The sequence below is a fragment of the Pteropus alecto genome, unplaced genomic scaffold (genome assembly GCF_000325575.1).
Source record: "Pteropus alecto unplaced genomic scaffold, ASM32557v1 scaffold131, whole genome shotgun sequence".
In the NCBI taxonomy this organism is placed as follows: domain Eukaryota; kingdom Metazoa; phylum Chordata; class Mammalia; order Chiroptera; family Pteropodidae; genus Pteropus; species Pteropus alecto.
This window is the reverse complement of record NW_006434709.1, coordinates 5,881,824-5,895,185: the sequence shown is the minus strand read 5'-3', so window position 1 is coordinate 5,895,185 and position 13,362 is coordinate 5,881,824. Positions and strand designations below refer to the sequence as shown.

Here is a 13,362-nt window from a genome sequence, read left to right as displayed (position 1 = left end):
TTATCCTGCATAAAGGAGATTTTTCAAATGGCATGTGATTTTTCCATTCTAATAAACTTCTTTAGAAAACTTCTTTAGAAAGCATAAAGAGTACTGATTTACCTACTTTGCATTCTACTAAGTAATTTTCTATCCTATCCTATGGGGGTGGAGATTAACCCATTAGATTAATGCCTAACTAGGCCATGGCTATAGTATATAACCCGTTCCAGAGTAAAGGGGGGTTGATACTATTGAATTGTACACCTGAAACTTACTGGATTTCGTTAACCAATGTCGTCACAATAAAAATTTTAAAAATAAAAAGAAAAGAGAAAAAGAAAAAAATAGAAATAATAAAACTCTAAGAAAAAAAAAGAATAAAGGGGGTTGAAAAGACAAGTAATATCAATTATACTCTTCCAAAGAAGGACAGGAGAATAGACTCTAAAATGAGAGAACTGATAGAGAACTGGCAACTAGAAGTTGCTCCTAATTATCCGGCCTTAAAGGGTATGCACATGGGGATGGTCACACCACTGGTATGTACATTTCTCACTCCTCAAAGGCAACAGTATTCACACATAAAGATAAATTAAAGAACATAGAAATCCCAATATTGCCAGAAGTTTTCATCAACCATTTGTGTTAAAAATCACTGTGAAAGGCACTGTACTAATTGTTAGAGTTACAGAGGAGTATGAAACATAATCATTATTGTGGAAGTCAAAAGACTTCCACAAATAATTAATTTTGATTGCTTCCCATGTACCATGCTCAGGACTGTGTGTAATATATATATTGCGCATATATATATGTGTGTGTATATACACATACATATATACACACACACACATACATATATATATACATATACACACACACACATTTATCTTTGTATGTATATATACACACATACACACACATTTATCTTTGTGTGTATATATATATTGTAGTCAGGTTTTGTAGTGAAGATATATATATATCTTCAAAACCTCACATCAACCTCCTCAGTATTGTTATTTCTGCTTTAGAGATAGAGAAACTGAAGTTCAGGGAAGTTAAGTAACTTGCCCAAGGTCACACAGCAATTTAAGTATTAGATCTGGGTTTGGGGCCTTAATGGTCTGTCCTTAGAGCCTGAACATTTAACTGTCAAGCTATCCTTTTCACTGCAAGTTTGATCAAGAGACTGAGCATTTGTATACACTAGTGTAGATGCACAGATGGGTAGGTCAGAGGTTTTGGCTTTAGTTCTTTGACATTTTAGTCAACTCTCTTTGTACCTCATTTTCTGCTCCTATCAAATGGGAATTGCAACACTTACCTATCTTATGTAACCTATCTAATGCAATTATTATGATAATGATGAGAAAGTGCTTTGAAAGGATGAATATTATACAAATATAAACTGCTGGTGTTTTTCTAAAGCAACAGAGGGTTCCATATCTGTCCCCTGTCTTTGTGGGGTCAAGGTCTAGACTGACATTCTAATTCAGCAGATACTTATTGAACATCTACTGTGGACCTAGCAAGTGCTTGGCACCACTTGTGTAAAAGATGGGCAAACCAGAATGGTCATTGCCTTTGTGAAGTGCACAGTCTCAAGTCAAAGACAAATATTAACCAAGCAAGTACATCAATATGAGAATATTTAAAAATTGTCTCTTGAAGGAAATAAACACCTTGTCAGGAAAGAGAATAAGAGAATGGGCTTGGAGGAAATGACTTTCATATTGGTAGAGCAAAGAGCTGAGATGGTGGGGTGGGGGTGTGTGGTGTATGAGTCAAGGTGGGAGAGGTACCAGCCCAGGACTGGGGCATGCAGGGCCTTGGCAGCCCTCTACTAGATTTTGTATTTTATGCCAACTGCAGTGGGAAATCATTAATAAGTTAAAAGCTGGGTCTGGCAAGGTCAAAGAGTTGAAAGTGTTTGCAAAAGTGATTACACTGATGACCCATGATGTCGGGGCTGGAGAAGGAGTCGGCGAGGAGAGGAGGGGACTGCAGGATGGAGAGAAACATCAATCAAGTCACTGGACTGAAGGGCTTGGTAAAGTAAAAGGAGTGCTGCTGGAGGTTTATTTGAGAAAGTGGAAAGATAGGAGAGTGTGTTCGTGTGGGTGAGAGAGGTAATGAAGTTTCTGGTCCATGTTATGATCGTGGGAGTGGCTGGGAGTGACAGAAAAATATAGCTGGAGATGTTGAGAGAACTCATATGGTCAGGAAAACTTGGCTGAACTGGGAAGGAAGTTTCATCTCATGGAAGGCTCAGGCTTGTGTGTTTTGTTCAGGGCTGACCCCTGCTGGTAAATTCTGGAAGCTGAGCTGCTGGCTAGTGCAACCCTCAGAAGAGCAGGGAAAACTGGGGCCACCAGCCGTAAAAGAATAGGGCTATTTTCACTTAAACATAACATTTTCACTTTTCTAAATGTCTCTGTCAAAGGATTTTGGCTTAGAATGTCCTCACAACTAAAGCACTCTTTATAAATAATCCTGGGCTCATGTTATCAAGTAATGAAATGCAACACATGAATATTTGGGAGTATAGGAATTTCTCCATAAATTTTGTTTTTACTTTTAGTCAAATAAAACATACATGTTATAAAATGCAAAAATCTCAACTGTACAGCTATATGAAATTTTAGGAATGTATTAACCCATTACATTACAAAATTTAATCATGACCCAAATTAAGATATGGAATATTCCATAACCCAGAAACTTCCCTCTTGTCCACTTCCTAGTAGCTACTTACTTCACTATCCTGACTTCTAACCATCATTCTAACTTCTGACAGCAGATTACTTTGGTCTGCTCTTGAACATTGTATAAATGGAATCAAACAGTATCTACTCTTTTGTATTTTGCTTCTTTGACTTAACATATGTCTATGAAATTCATCTATATTGCATGTAGCAGTAGTTCATTCCATTTAAAAAAAATTTTTTTTTAAGTATATATGACCATTATTTATGCATTCTCCTGATAATGGGCATTTGGGTTATTTTCAGTTTATGACTTTTATACTTCTATGACCATCCCTCAATATGTCTTTTGTCGATTGTATGTATGTATGTATGTATGTATGTATGTATGTACGTACGTACGTACGTACGTATGTATGTACGTATGTATGTATGTATGTATGTATGTGGTGGGTATCTAACTAGATATGGAATTGCCAGGTTACTCTAAGTAGATGCTGTCAAGGGTTTTCAAAAGAGGCACTCCCACCAGAAATATATGATAATTCCAGTTGTTCCACATTTTTTGCTATCGCTTGGTATTAAGTTTTTGTTTTGTTTCGTATTCTAGTATATATGTCTCTCATATTGGCCAAACAACAGAGGAGACTTCAAGAGAACCTCTTGAGAGTTTGACCTGTGCCAGCTGAAGTTGTATGGTACAGAGGCAAATGCCAAACCTAATTCTGAAAAAAATTCTCCAGGCCAAAGTGGCAAAGTAGAAATGGTTGCACTGGACTACAATCCCTCCAAGGGCAAGGCAAAGCATGATGATTCTTATGGACCGAATTCAAGCCCTGGAGATGCCATGAGATCCAAACAGAGAGGTGGCCTGAAAGATGAAAGAGAGCAGTCAAAAATGGCAGTCAGAAGAGGAGTGTTTCCAGGGACCAGGGAGCTGTCATTGAACAGCCCAGCAAAGGAACCTCTGAGGAACTCAAGAAGGGCACAGTGACAGGAAAGGCTAGTCCTCCAACAGAGGGCACCTTCATGAGGTGCCTGCCAGTGAGATCTTCTGTCTCTTCCTGTCCAGAGGAAGAGCTGGAGACAACCTGGTGAGGGCTGAGAAAGAGAAGGCGAACCACACTGGGAAAAAAAATCCAGAAGCTGACCAAGCCTTCTCCCCAGATGTTGCCTTCCCAGCCTAAAGCAGGCCAACGCTGAGAGAAGGGGAGAAGGTTCAAATTAGGTATGAGTGTGGAGTTGTGATTAAGATGCTAACCCGAACATTTTAATTATGAATATATCCCTGATAAGCCTTCCATACCCAAAACGTGCCTTCCCTGCAGAATTGCCTACTTCATTTCATGGCAACGCCATCCCTCTACTTACTCAGGCCCAAAGTCATGAAGTCATTGTCCTGTCTTCTCTTGCACCCCATATTTTCTCTACTTTAACACATATTATGTTTTTGAAGAAGGGGAGTGGTCAAGTATGTTTTTGGTATTTACTGCATTTATGATGTCCTGAACTATTAATTCTTGGCTAACTTTCAAGAAAATAAAAATGAATACAGTTCGTAGATTTTCTAAGTTTACAAAGAAATGCCCTGTCCCTTCTTTTGCACATACTTGTGCTACTAAAAACTAAATCATCAAAATAAGAGCAAAACCTAAGAAACAAATAATTCATTAAAGTAAAATGAATGTGGTCACTACTAATTCATATTTCGTACAATCCAATATGAAAGCATTTTTGGTAAAGGATAAATAATACATATCCTGGGCAGATGAATTCAACCTAGCACTTAAAAGTTTGATGTGGACGCAATTACCTATAAATATGGGTTTTAAAACAAACATAAAGCCTTAACTTAGAGTTTCATTGTGTTTTATAGTCGTCATGACCCTTATTTTTAAATAGCTGTTTAAGTCTACCTAATAAAGAGGAAGTATGTGTTTGTGTATGGGGTTTGTAAATTAAATGCAGTAAACTATGGCTTTAAAAAGAACATTGTTTTCATGACACTGCTTGTTAATCTAGCTAGAATTACTTACAAAATAATTGAGTGTATAATAGTGATTCATTTACAAAAAAAAGAACTGTTTCCCCTTAAAACTTAAGTTATTTTAATTATTCTAAGTGTATTTGCAAAAACTAAAATTCAAGAAGTTCTGTTTACAGAATGGCAGCATGAGGTGATCCATGTATGTGTTACCCCACAAAATAGCCCAAAATGGTGAAAATTACAAAAACATCCATTTAAAGTCTCTGAATATTGTCCAAAAGTCACATAGCAAACAAAAAAATACTTATTCAAGGAAATCTACCATATTTCAGTTTGAACAGAAAGGATCTATGACACTTGAGCCACATAACCTGCTCCCTCTCTCCCCTCCTCCAGCTCAGCTTGATGAAAGCTCCATTCCAGGTACATTTGGCCAAAAAGACAGGGCTTTCTTTCCCTTTAGTTTATAGTCAAGGGATACAGCATATCAACAACAGGAGGTGCCACCAGCATTTTTCATCTCCTCCATCTCTGAGTTGCCGAGGCTGACTTCCAAGTGAGTGTGGCCAAGAAGTTGAAGACTCTCTTCTTATACCTAAAAATAAAGAACATTTAATAAACCAAAAGACATCCCATGGCTATGAATCAAAAGACTTAATATTTTTAAGAGGTCAGTCCTCCTCAATTTATCTACAGATTTAACACAATCTCTATTAAAATTACAGCTTGAGTCTTTACAGAAATTGACAAACTGATCCTAAAATTAATGTGGAAATTCAAGAGACCCATAATAGCCAAAATGATCTTCAAAAAGAATAATGAAGTTGGAGGACCCACACTTTCTGATTTCAAAATTAATTACAAAGCTACATGGTACTAGACTAAAGATAGATGTATAGACCAATGGGATATAATTAAGAGTCCAGAAGTAAATCCTAATATTTATGGTCAATTGATTTTCAACACAGATTCTAAGATAATTCAATGGGGAAAAAATAGTCATTTCAGCAAATGGGGCTGGGACAACCAGATATCCACACACAAAAGAATGAAGTTTGTTCCCTACCACATACCATATACCCAAATTAACTCAAAGTGGATCAAAGACATAAGTATAAGAGCTTCAACTATAAAACTCATGGAAGAAAACATAGGCTTAAATCTTTGAGACCTTGAATTAGGCAATGATTTCTTAGATATGAAATCTAAAGCTCTAAAGCACACATAACAAAAGATAAGATAGGAAGATTTGTATCTAGAATATATAAAGAACTATTACAACTTAACTATTACAACTTTATAATTGAGTTATATTACAACTTAATACAACTCAATTAAAAATGAACAAAGGATCTGAATAGGCAGTTCTCCAAAGAAAATATAAAAATGGCTAATAAACACATAAAAAAATGCTCAATATCATTAGCCATCAGATAAATGCAAATGAAAACCACATAACCACTTCACAGTCATAGGATGGCTATAATCAAAAAGACAGATAGTAACATGTTGGCCAGAAGAAATTAGAACCCCAATACAATACTGATGGGAATGTAAAAGGGTACAGTCACTTTGGAAAACAGTCTGGCATTTCCTCAAAAGGTTATACACAGAGTTACCATGTGATCCAGCAATTCTACTCCTAGGTATTTACCTAAGATAAATGAGTAATAAAAACGTGTTTGCACAGCTTGTACATATGTATAAAAACTTGTACATGAATGTTCATAATAGTGTCATTCACAATAGTTAAAAAGTTGAAATGACTCAAATGTCCGTCAACTGATGAATGAATAAACAAAATGTGTTATACCCATACAATGGAATACTATTCAGTGATAAAAATGAATGAAGTACTGATACATATTACAACATGGATGAACCTTGAAAACATGCTAAGTAAGAGAAGCCAGTCACAAAGGGCCATCGAATGCATGATTTCATTTACATGAAATATCCAGAGAAGGTAAATTATAGAGATTGAGAGTGTATTAGTAGTCACCTAGATCTGGAAATAATTGGGAGTGATAGCTGAGTGATAGGGTTTCTTTTGGAGGCAATAAAATATTCTAAATTAATTGCAATAATGGTTGCACAACTCTGTGAATATACTAAAAAGCCATTGAATTATACATTTTAAATGGGTGAATTGTTTAATATCTCAATAAAACTGTTTAAAAAAAAGAATATACTAAAAAGCCATTGAATTATACGTTTTAAATGGGTGAACAGTTTAATATCTCAATAAAACTGTTTAAAAAAAAGAATTGAGTTACAGATTTCTAGAAGGATATTGATGAAATGGTAATTCAAAATATCAAAGAATTTAATGCTTATAGCTAACCTTATCTAAAAGACTACGAGATTTGAAAATTAATCATGTAAGATGTTTCAACCATGAGATTGTTAAAAATACTGATTACAATATTTTTCTGCTTTACCATTTTCTCTCCTCCCTTTTTCTGTTTCTCACCAAATTACATTTTTATATCTTTCTAAGTCTTATGTTCTATTGATTTCAAAGTCCTTTTGACTTCAAATAGAACTCCATGAACAGAGAACATAGAAACTAATGATAATAGAATTATTTTATTAAACGTTCATATATTTTAAATTATGACAAATTGGTATAATATGAAACATGATTCCAGTTAAAAGGAATATAATAGACGGGCGGCGCAGTCTGAGCAGGTGGAGCTGAGGCAGCAGTGGTGGCAAGGGCAGCTCTGGAGGGAGTAGAAAGAATTCAACACATGATCAAAGTTTGAGTCAAAAGGAAAGTTTATTAGAAAGAGGGTAACACTCCACAGGCAGAGTGTGGTTTCCTCTCAGAGACAAGAGAGTGAGAGGGACCAAGAGAAGATTGGAAAGATTGAGTCTCAGCTTTGATCCCATCCCCACCACAGTGACGGTTGCTGAGCTGCTGGGGCTCCTGACCGCCCTCCAGGCCACAGCCTCGGGCTACTTTATCAGCATCACTGGGCATGCCAAGGAGTGCTTCTTTGAGCGTGTCACCTTGGGCACCAAGATGGGCCTTATCTTCAGGGTGGCTGAGGGCAGCTTCCTGGACATCAATGTGGAGATTACAGGGCCTGATAATAAAGGAATTTATAAAGGAGACTGGGAGTCCAGTGGGAAATATACATGTGCTGCTCATATGGATGAAACATATAAACTTTGTTTTAGCAATAGATTGTCCACCATAACTCCAAAAATAGTGATGTTCATGATTGATAATAGGAGGCCCCAAAAGGGCAAGACATAGAAACAGAAGCTCACTGGAACAAGCTAGAAGAAATGATTAGTGAGCTAGCAGTGGTGATGATAGCTGCAAAGCATGAACAGGAATACCTGGAAGTTCAGGAGAGAATACAGAGCAACAAATGACAACACAAATAGCAACGTGGTCTTTTGGTCCTTTTTTGAAGCTCTTGTTTTAGTTGCCATGACATTGGGACAGATCTACTACTTGAAGAGATTTTTTGAAGTTTAGAGGGTTGTTTAAAAAGCCTTTTCCTGATGATTCAAAATTTATAATTCACTGTTTACTCAACATCTTGGTCATAATCATGTCTTAGTTTGTACGTTTTTATTTCCTGAACTGTACATTCACAGCTTATGTTTCTTTGTGATTAATAGATATTGGGGAAAACACCTTTTTAGAAAAAAGTTATAGTGAAAATTTGACATTCGATTAGCACGATTTCTTATTTGAATCTTGCCTCTATAATGATATAAGTCCTAGCAGAGCTTGAACACTGTAAATCAAATGTAGGCATACAGTCTTTATTGTATCTTCTTTTGTTATAATAGAATGCAGTTTGTTTAGGGTAGTACTTTACTAAAATGACTGCATTATTTTTATTGCCTCTAAGTATGGGAAATACTATACCAGAAAACTCTTGCACATGTGCACAACAAGTCACGTACAAGAATGTTCATCACAGCAAGCTTTGTAATAGGAAAAAAATCAGAAAATATCTAAGTATTCATAAATTAGGTAGGGATAAATAAAATATGGCATAGTCATATAAAAGGATCCTATGCGGTAGGATCCTATTATAGTTTTAATCTACATTCCCATAATGGTTAATGATGTTGAATATTTTTTGCTACATATCTAATGGATATTTTTTTAATGCTGTCTAAGGATTTATCAAAACTTAAAGCAATATTACTTCTGAGGAGGTGAGAGGGAACTAGCATTAATGATGAGAGTAAAAAGGGACTTACAGTGTATCTGTAATGTACTATATTTTAGAAGAATAAATTCATATACTATTTATGTAATTAACTGTTAACTAAAACAAAACAAAAAAGGGCTGAATAAAAAAACAGAAGCAGTATTTTATCGTTGAAAGAACTCAGACTCCAGATCAGCCAGACTTGGGTTTAAATTCTGATGTTCCAATAAATGGACTAGTGTTCATTTTTAGGAATAGTGTCATGCTATAAGATGCTTAGTGATCTTATTCTGTGCTTCCTAAATGAGTAATAGATTATATTTTCAAGTTGAACAAAGTCAATACTAGCAAGTCGCTAGTAAACTCTTTTTCCTTGAAATCCTCAAAATTTATGAAAATATCTACAATGCTTAACAAAGCTTTTTTTCTACATCTCTGTGATTATCAGACCAAATCAACACTGAAAAGTATTTCTGCCCCATAATCTTAACGAAAGAGTAAAGAACAATCATTATCCTTAAGAATGCCAAAACAGGTTTGAACAGGTTTATCTGTTCTCTGTGGCAACTTTACATTCCAAGATAAAATCTCATCCAGATATTCAAAAGGAAATTCGAGTTCTCTGCACTATGCGACAAAAGAAGGGGTCATGTTACCAAAATTATGTGACAGGTTTCCAACACAAGTTAGCCCACTTTAGCATATTTAGTTTTCTTTGCCATTGAAGATGACCAGTCTATCATTGATGACAACATTCTCTTAGGTGCCAACACACTGCATTTATAATTTACAGTAGGAACTCAATTCGACTTTAATGTGTCAATTATCTTGACAAATATAAAGAAGTGTCACATTTCTAGAAATGTTAATGCAGGTCATGGGGGTGAACATGGTGAATCTTATTCTGGTAACTAAGGAGAAAAAGAAACAAGGCAAGGGGAATAAAGAAGAAACAAGTATAAGAGGTAAAACTATCTGATCATCTTAATGCTCATCCTAGTTAGAACGTCACCAGTGAAAAAATAAAAAGGAATGTGAATGTTAATGTTATAACTGTGATTTGTAAAATTTGTAAAAATAATCATAATAAAAGTAATATCTTTTATAAATTAAAAGAGTAATGTGTTTATTGGGGGCAAAAAACAAACAGAATTGTATAAAGTGAGAAGTTTTAAAAAGTGGCCAAGATCACAAAGCTAAGACTTCTTAAAAAGAAACTAGAACCCAGGACTTCTAATTCATGGTTCAGTACGCTTTCCATAGGTTCATTATTCCATGACATAAGTATATTAATTATTTGTCATTTAACTTCTCTGTACCTCAATCTACTCATCTTTAAAATAAGGGGGTTGTAACAAACCTGAAAGTAGTCATGGGCTTCTGAGGGCCATTTTTAATACTCTGCAAAAGAACAGTGATACTCTTGTTTCATAACAGTGATACTGATTATTATAGAGTGTGCCACAGCAGTTATTGAAGTCCATGTCAGACACATAGAATATGTGTTCTCCCTGGCAACAGTTCAGAGCAATAGCCAAAATTAAGCAGCAAAGTATACTCAATGGAATCCTTGTGCTGAAAAGATTGGATCCTCGTGCTGAAAAGATTAAAACTGCTGGACTATATGGCTATGTTGCTTTAGCAGTGGCAGAAAGAGTTAATTCCCTGCTCACTCTTTTTGCTGTCTACAACTTATCTGAAAAACTTAGACTAAGAAATGAGTCAGAGTTTGAAGAGGGTTTGAGGCTGTGAGGCTTTGAGGCTTCATCCAGAAGTTATAGGTGAAGATCTCAGAGGAAGGCATAAAGACCATAATACAGATAAGAAGTCATCCCAGGAAGGTAGAAGAAACAGACCCTAGGCCTCCAGGCCAAAGCAAGAGGCCAAGCCTGTGCTTAATATAGGTTTTATTTCTATTTCCATGAACACATAGTTTTGTTTTAGACTTGTTTATTAGACTTCAAGGCCTGAAACAGCTTGTGACAAAAGCTCATGCTGTTCCACACTTTGTTGTTGGGGGATTTAGCCATGAATATCTTCCTTTTTAAGTTTTCATCAGAGATTTAAATCAATCACTGCCCCCACAAGCATAGCGTTTCTTTTCTTTTCAATAGCAAATTATTAACATGATATTTTAATCACAACGTTGAGGTAACAGAATATATTATTTAGGTTAAAGATATATAAAATTTGAATTTAATAAAATTTTATGCATTTTATCTAGATAATTTAAATGATTTTTAAATTGAAATTTTGCTGTTCTGATCATTTTCTTTCAGTGATGACAGATCACTCAGAAGCTGACATATTGGATACTGTTGTCACACACACTTTCCCGGCCTAAATCAAGTGAAAAGAGAAACTCAAACCTACTTGGTTATTTAAAATACAATTTAGGGGCACTTGACCCTTATTAAAAAGTCTTCTGTTAATAGTCGGATTCTGAGAGCAATGACAGCCTCAGGCAACAATATGAATGAATGAATCTCACAAACAAAATGTTGAACAGAAGAAACTATACAAAAGAGTATATACTGTAATGATTCCATTTATATAAAGACAAAAATAGGCAAAATTATCTATGTTGTTAGAAACTGAATAATGTTTGCTTTTGAGGTAGAGAGGTGAAGCAGTGATTTAGGGGAGGTGTGGGAGCATCCTCTGAGGTGCTCGTAATATTGTAATTCTTGTTTTGGCTGTGGTTACAATGTGTGTTCACTTAAGCCATATTGTCTTGAGCTGTGAAAGTATAATTTATGTGCTTTTCTGCATGTGAATTATACCTCAAAATTTATTTTAAATTCTATACAGTTTTTTAAATATTAATTTTTATTTACATGGTAAATACATAAAAACATTCCTCGTGTTAAAAAGAAAACTGGAATATTTTCAGTTAAGTTCTTTTTATTTCTTTCAAATCTTGTGCTTTCCCAAAAGGGTATCAGTTTATCCTTTTTACATATATTTACATACCTAAGTAAGGACATATAGAAAATATATAGTATCATTGTGTGTATTTTAAGTCCTGTGTTCATTAAAACTGTCTCCATTAATAGACTTTGTATTACGTCTTTCAGTAATATAGGGTATCAATAATATTTTTCACTAAGAAACCTCTAATAATCTTCACTAAAATGATATATCATTATAAAATAGGCCCTATATACATAAGTTTTATCATATATATGTCATATTGGATATATGTTTACTTTTATACATGTTATATATGATATAATTTTATAGATCTATGTTTTTTATATCAAGAAGTGGAATTGCTGAGTCATCTGGTAACTCTTGGTGTTTAACCTTTTGAGGAACTGCCAAACTGCTTTTTAAAGCAGCTGTATCATCTTACATTCCCACCAGCATGTATGAGGTTTCCAATTTCTCTACATCCTCATCAGGACTTATTATCTTGGTTTTTTGAATATAGCCATCCTAGTGAGTATGAAGTGGTTTTGATTTGCATTTAACTGATGATTTCTTTAAAGCTAATGATGCTAAGCTTTTTTGTGTGTGTTTACTTTCCATTTGCATATCTTCTTTAGAGAAATGTCTATTCAGATCCTTTTCCCATTTTTAAATTAGGTTGTCTTTATTGAATTTTAAGAATTCTCGATATGTGATAAATATAAATAAATCCCATATCATATATATGACTTGCAGATATTTTCTCTCATTCTATGCGTTATCTTTTTACTCATTTGATGGTGTCTTTTGTAGCACAAATGTTTTCAATTTTGGCGAAGTCCAATTTATCTATTTTTTCTTTTGTTGCTAGGCTTTTGTGTCATATTTAAGAAACCATTACCTAATCTAAACTCATGAAGATTTACCCCTATGTTTTCTTCTAAGAGTTTTGCTCTTACCAGTACTGATTCGGCTGCACGCAAGAAGCACCAGGGACTTATAGGAAGACATTGTCAGAGTGAGGGCCAAGGCGAGATTCACTCTACAAAAGTGCTGGCGGTATCCATTGTTTCTTGTTGAGCCCTTCCCCCTCCTAGTGTGTGGACACAGCGCCACCATAGCCCAGACGTCATCAAATTGGATAACAGAGGTCACTCTACCCAGAGGATTCTCTGAAACTCCGCCTCCCCCAACTCAGGCCCCACCCAAGCCACATCTAAGTATCTTCAGCAAGTTAGGTGCTCCTTGCTGAGCAGCACCTACACTCACACTGGAGGCAGTTGGCCTTGGTTTCTGATCTGGCCTTTTGAGGCAACTATAAGCTCAGCATCTGTGGATTGCTTGCTGAATCTTAACAGGTGGCCCCACAGGAGCACAGGCTGGGGCTAAATTTGGCCTGCGGCTGAACCCCTCTCAGGACTGTGCCACTAGACACCTACTATACAAAGCCATGCTAATAAGACTGGGATACTTAGGAACTTTGCTTAGTACGTAGAAACAGATACAGAAAGACAGCCAAAATGGGAAGACAAAGAAGCAGAAACCATATGACAAAACAGAACAGAGATCCAGGAATAATGGAGTCAAGCAATTT

General features: G+C 35.5%; 1 pseudogene; it reads left to right on the top strand.

Annotated features, from left to right (window-relative positions):
* Window positions 1-3,450: 3,450 nt before the first annotated feature.
* Window positions 3,451-8,179, top strand: LOC102889473 (annotated as a pseudogene).
* The last annotated feature ends 5,183 nt before the right edge of the window (window positions 8,180-13,362 follow it).